At 34.8% G+C, this 7043-nt stretch overlaps 1 pseudogene; it reads right to left on the bottom strand.

Moving 5' to 3' along the window:
• Positions 1 to 2555: 2555 nt before the first annotated feature.
• LOC121366377 lies at positions 2556 to 6664 on the bottom strand (annotated as a pseudogene).
• Positions 6665 to 7043: the final 379 nt, after the last annotated feature.

A 7043-nucleotide genomic window follows, 5' to 3' on the forward strand; every position in this document is an offset into this window, starting at 1 on the left:
AAATAAATTAAAGTGGTTTAAAAACTTGATATTATTACATGACAGAACATTTTTCTCTTCTTCTCCTTCCCACGGCTCCACTAGTACCTAGCTCCTCTCCCTCAACATCCTCATTGCCACCATATTTTTCCTGATACTCCTCCATTGCTCTGAGATAAGATACCGGAGGCCATCTATAAGAAAATACAAAGAAAAAACTGACTTCAGGTCAAAGTATTGTACAATCAGATATTCCTTATTAATACTACAACAATGAAGTCATTCCACTAATCTACTACTACTACTGTTACCTGTGTTGTTCAATATAATCTTTATTATCAGAGGAAAGTTTCAACGAATTTTTCATTATGTTCAAATGCTAAATAAATACTGGAGACAAAATGCAAACACCACCCACTCAATTGATTGGCATTATGTAACTGAGACAATTGGAGAAGATCTATATACATTAAAACAAATTGCAAAGTAAGTATGTTATCCTCTTACTCACCAATAATGTTAATATCTGCATCAGCAATGGATTTAGCACAAGCTTTATCAACTAGTTTTGTAATATACAGTTCACATAGTGACATTAGACGAGGTAGTACATATTGGTTAGCTAAAACTAAAATGCTAATACTATCTGTCTCTTCAATAGGACTGTGATCAGTGTAAAGGTATTCTAACATTGCCATAAATCCTTCATGAGGTACTTCAGGAAGCTTAAACCTATAATAGAAGATAATTTTTATAAGAGATCGATAATTAGGTACTTACTTACCTGTTGCGTGTTGCTCTCAGCAAATCACCTGTTAGCATAGCTCCTAAAACATCACATGTGTGGTTAATACAAACTTTGTGAGCATATATCGTGTGACCCTCGACTACAAATTCGATATCAGACATGAGGGGCTTGTTAAAAAAGAGTTCCTTAGCCACAAGAACTGTTGCGATCATTTAACCAAGTCCCGATACTGGGATTTAAATCTTCTTCTTCCTTCGAAGCATTTCACAAATAATTTGAAGTTCAGGTAAATTAAGAAGTCAGCTGCTTTTTAACTGTGTCTTCTAGACCTTCACTAGTTTTGTCAACATTAATGATACCAGTATAGAGAATCTCAATACATCTTTAGTGCAAGTTCAGTGAACAGAGTTGGATCTAAAGTAATATGAACAGTAGATGGTCTTCAAGCAGTATTTGATCTACAAGATATATATAATAGAATATTGATACTATGAGAACATACTGGTTCTCTATAACAGCAGATAGAAAGCCTTCTTCTTTGCCATCATTGATTCGATCAAAACTGAGAACCTTTTAGTCTTTTCGATGACCACTGTGGATATTGAGACAGACTATCTGGCTTGTTTTTCAAATGTATTCCAAATAATTGTCTCATGACATCTGATGCCGAACATAGGACATATCTGTGAGTGTAGTATTGCTTGGATCCCAAATGTAACACAACATCTGAGAATTGTTGTTGATTAATAAGTTTGCCCCAGTCATTACTCAACACTGATGACTCAATATTGATCCAGGGGGCCCTCTCATTTTCTGGCATTGTTGGAGGAGGTGGAATAGAGGGCTCGTCATTAAAATCATTAGATGATTTGGACTTCCTATAAAATAAAGTTTATTAAGAGATAAAGATCTGTCTTCTAACCTTTTTCCAACAAATTAAAACGTCTTTTTTCTTTTCTGATCAGGTGGTGATAGTCCCACTCTTAAAACAGTGTCCATTGTTTCATCAACTCCTTTGAAAATTCAGGGAACTGGCTTCATGAAATGCAACACAAACCTAATGTAACATCAATAGAATAGATTTTGTTTAAGTACAAAGAAATACTACCTTGATCACTTGCTAATCTCTTGCCTTCATCATATGACACAATATCATGATTACTATCCTTAAGATCAGTCTTTAACCAAGTAAACCATAGGTGTTCCAGGACAATAATGTTGAACTTCTGGGACCCATTTTTCCCTAAAAATGTAGACTATTATTAATGTGTCACTATAATTATATAAAAACATGACATCATAAGTGTATTCTATAAATAGTATCAACGTCCTTACCTAACATTACTAAATGACGCACGTCTAGTGATGTCATAACAGATGAGGAAGACATCAGTTTGTGGGTAAGATAAAGGTCTCAATCGATCATAATCCTCCTGACCAGCTGTACAATAAATGGAAAATAATTCCATTAAAATAATATGAGTCTAATTACTCTACCTGTATCAAATAGTGCTATGTTGACTGGTTTTCCATTAATGATACGAGTTTTGCGAGTAGTTGTCAAAGACTGTGGGGACATACTCACTTGGAAAAGAGTTGGTCGACCACGTAATGAGGAAACAAGATTTACCAACTGCTCCATCCCCAATAACCACTACTTTGAGCGTCTCCATCGATACTAACAATGAATGCTGAAAACGCTCCTTGTCTGTATTTATGCACTGCCATGGTGAAAAGAAGGGGGAGTTTATGATACTATTTTTAGAACAAAGCGCCCGTTCTATTTTTAGTACAAAATGACTCCAGATAACTCTACTATTAATAACAACTACAAAGTCTTGTATTTTTCTGTTGCAGCCACTAGAGCTGTCATAACATCAGGCTCCATTGCTGAATGACCAGCCTTTTGTATTACCAAGAACTCAGCCTCAGGCCATCTCTATTGAGATAACGAAAAAAATCAATATAAAAATTCTAGAAAAACATAGATTCATGAGTGTTAGATTACAGTGAAGCCTCCTTTATTAGGATATCATTGGGTTCAATGGGTAATACCTCTTTTAAAATATATTGAACATTCAGTGACATGTCCTTTAAGGAGATTCCACTATGTATACATTACAATACAATGTACCTGATGAAGATCCCATGCTGTCTTCATTGGAGTAATCATGTCGTATCTTCCATGTATTATAGTAGCTGGTATATGCTTCTGATTTTGTCTACATTGTTCAACAAGTACTCTGGATCATCATACCAACCATTGTTAACAAAATAATGACTACAATAAAAATAATGTTTAAATACATTTCAAGGTATTCTTTAAAACCTTTCAATTCTTGCAAATGGTAACACCCCAATCTTCATTGCTAATGCGAGCCTCTATTTTCTCCGGATTGGAACTAACATGGACGTCCTGAGTTCCCATTGGGCCCAACATCTAGCATATTTGAGACACTCCTATTAATTAGCTAAAGAGTAATAATTTATAAAAGTAATTAATGATATTACCTGACGATCATCTCCAGTTAGCCTATGATAATAAGCTTTCATCATATCTCCTCTCTCAATCTTAAAATGATAACAATAAAAATAAATTTAGTAATCTCACTTCCCTACTGACATCCATGTCTCATTATAAATACCTTTGGTATAGGAGCAATAAAGTCTTCCCAATACTCTGGGAAGATATAGGATGATCCCTCCTGATATAACCACAACACTTCCTCTCTGGCAAAGGGAAGGGTAGTTAGTACATTTCAAAGTCTTCTTACCTTCTTAATGTAAAAATGCCTCTCAATATAAGTGCTTTAACCCGATCAGTATGTTTAATAGAATTAATATGTTAATGACAGGGTCGATCCCCCAACTCCACCAAACAAAACCCATTTGTCAATACCTAAGTGTTTTCGAAGTCTCTCAATGTCTTTCTACAAGATCCCAAGTAGTATTCTCCTGTAATCAATGATATTATATAATTACCAAGAATTATACCCTTAATTCAGCGTTAGGTTTAGACCGTCCTGATCCTCTCTGATCCATTAATATGATTCGATAGACTTCTGGATCAAAATATCGTCTACAGTTGGCTGTACATCCACTTCCTGGTCCTCCATGACTAAATAAATATAAAGTTGAGACAATATGACTAATATCTAGTCTTATATTTACAGATATATCCCTGGATTGCCATCAGACTTGCCACACTGTTCATAATACACTTCATGGAGCTCTGATACTTTCAACCATCCGCTGTCAAAAGGTTCATCAATTGGAGGAAAACCGAATATCTTCTGCCAAAGTTTGAGCAGCCTCTTTTTAGTTTAATAATTAAATTAATAGGTCCATAAAATTAAAATTAATGGTTCAGTAAGGGGAACAAAACTTACGTCCAAATAAATTTTAATTTGCTCATAGTAACAGTAAGGACGCAAATAACAACCACTGCCAGATCTAGGTGCACCAAGACACCCCTTTTTTATTCTATAATAATATTCATGGTCATCATTCAGGTCACACCTAGTATCTGGGGTATATAATTATTAATTTAAGTATATTCATAGCAAATTCTTGCAACCACACCTTACAATTAAAAGAGTGTGCTATGAATAATAAATTAATGAATATTTATTAGGCTTACCGCTCCTACGCGTGCACCCCTGCATTCTGGATCCGCCGATGATAATGACCAATCTTATTCAAGTTTTCTTGGGGTTGGCGTGTATTTGGTGAGTTAATTAAGTTTTAGTATCGGTGAGTTAATTAAGTTTTAGTAACGATTTTTCATACATGTCATTGATATCTTCATGACATTAGCATATAGTTAATATAATTCTGCAATCATTAGTTATATATATATATGGACTTACTAGCAAATAACATTTTGTTCTCCCACCCAAATTTTTTATTGTGGTAAAATGATTAACTTACCATGTAGACTAACACTACATATACAAACTCTCTACATAAATCAATACTAAATACTATGTATGCATTGCAACTTCAACTCCCAGAGCCATAATAATATTGAATACATATTACTATTCAATTCATGTTTTGGATAAACATCTGGACATATGTGACAAACAGGTGTATATATAAGAGTTCAAGGTTGCTTTAGATTTTTTAATTTGCCCTGTTGACTTTAGTACATGTTGGAAATAATCTTTAATTGAAGGGAGTTCAAAGTTTTCATTATTCGTACTGTTCATTAATTATCTGTTCACTATTAATCACTACTATAGTCACTGTCAGCAACTATAATGAATGGCTTCTTTCCTTCATTCCATAGTATTGCCTTTTCAAATGGATCTTACTTAGATACTCCAAGATTACATTTTTCTGGTTACTATCATGCAGATGTTGGTCACAACCAATAATATGTATTGGCAAGTTTGGTTCAAATTTACTATATGATGAAGTCTTGAATAAAGATTGGAATTCCGTTGGTACTAATGAATTTCTCATTCATTATACTCATATTGCAGGAGCAGTGTCCCACTCAAGGCAGTGCAATGCATGAGGAGGTAGTTGGGGCTCGAGTAATTGAATAATGGAAAACAGCCTTTTGCCAAAGATGGTTTTTATCCTGGATGTCGATACAGGAAATACAACTGCCATATATGGTATGTGTTTGGCGTTGAGCTGGGAGACACATCTGAAGATACTGCTTTCAAAGGAAAATGGAGTCCTAACATTATTGCTCAAAATCTTTGGGACAAAGTCAAGTGCTACTATGGAGATCAAGACACTTTTTCCACGAGGGGCACAAGCTACAACAACTATTACAGATATTGTATGGGGAGATCTTAAAGGTTCATCAGTGTTAAGTGAACTCAAAGAAGCTAGTGATAAAAATGCTGGAATGCTACAAGTTTCAGTTTCAATTTTACTTCTATACCAGAAATTATGAAGAGTTTGTACAATCCAACTTCTTTTGGCTAATGTCACTGGAACAATTGGAATATACAAAGAGGGGTGAACCCCTAAATTTATGGTGGAGAACGACTTTTAAGTCCTGATGGATTATCAGCTCCTCCTTTGACATTCTCTCAGGTGATTCTTGCTATGAAAAAAATCCAAAATATATAATCCCATGGATGTTTAATGCTCCATTTAAAGTCATGAAGCTCGTAAAGTTTGTTACAGTTGATCTCAGCAATTCCTTTCGCAATCACCTTGCATTCCAGTCCACGTATATTGGTGATATTTATCTTGGTTTGATGCATGATGTCAGCAAACTGTATAGAACTAATTGGACCTCTATTCCTTATAATGACTCTGACTGGCTAAAGAAACCAGTAGTGTTATTGATATCCCTTTAAGCAATGAACAGTTTGATTTTTAATGACCCTCTCCATCTTTAGTTGTTGTCCGTCTTCAAAATACAAACACTTCGTATGATGTTTACGCATTTGTGCTCATTTACCACTCTGCTGAAGATAACGCTAAGATGATGTTGAAAGAAGCAATCTATTATATGCACCAAGTGGTTTTTATAATGCACGTCTTGTGTATCCAAATTCAAAAGATATGTCATTCTATGTTACTTCATTTAGAAGGCCAGCTTTCAATATTACTGTTAAAATGGCTACATATAGATCTGTTTTTACAACAAATGGAATAGTTGTGGAGGAGCCGTCAAAGGCAGACTGACACCATGGTATTGCAACTTTCACTTTCAAAGTTACAACTAGTAGGAGCACAACACGTGAGTATAAGAACCACCATGTCCAAATATTAGTAATAAAAGGAACTTCCAATTGACGGTCAATCATATCATTTAAAATACTATGTTTGTACAGATGTTATATGTCCAAAGAATCCATCTATAATTGATGAAACACCTATCACCATCAGAGCTTTCTCTAGCATCAAATATGATCCTCCATACACGTGGGATGACCATGTTGAGCCATTCTCACACAATATTATCATTTTATACCCAGTTATGAATAGTATACTTAATCTCAGCAACTATTACTCAGTTATTTCCTCTTACCAAATAGGACAACTTATGAAAATAGCCATGAACCAAGATTTCAACGATGCCAACTTCATGCCGGCAACACGAGATCTTCCTCCTAGTCAACAAGCAATGATACTAGATGGTTAGACAATCCTTTGAAAGAATCGCCGCTTGACTGTTTCTGAACTTGTTACTGATCATACTCTACCAGTTCCTAGTTTGTACAGAACCACAATGTCCAACAGCTATGATAGCTTTCTATGAAGTTAAGCCTTATGTTTGTGGATTTAATAAATCCCTTATAACCCTGAAAAGTTTTGTGACTTTTATGATGATTACTACTTTGAA

This window comes from Gigantopelta aegis, unplaced genomic scaffold (genome assembly GCF_016097555.1).
Source record: "Gigantopelta aegis isolate Gae_Host unplaced genomic scaffold, Gae_host_genome ctg5466_pilon_pilon, whole genome shotgun sequence".
Lineage (NCBI taxonomy): Eukaryota > Metazoa > Mollusca > Gastropoda > Neomphalida > Peltospiridae > Gigantopelta > Gigantopelta aegis.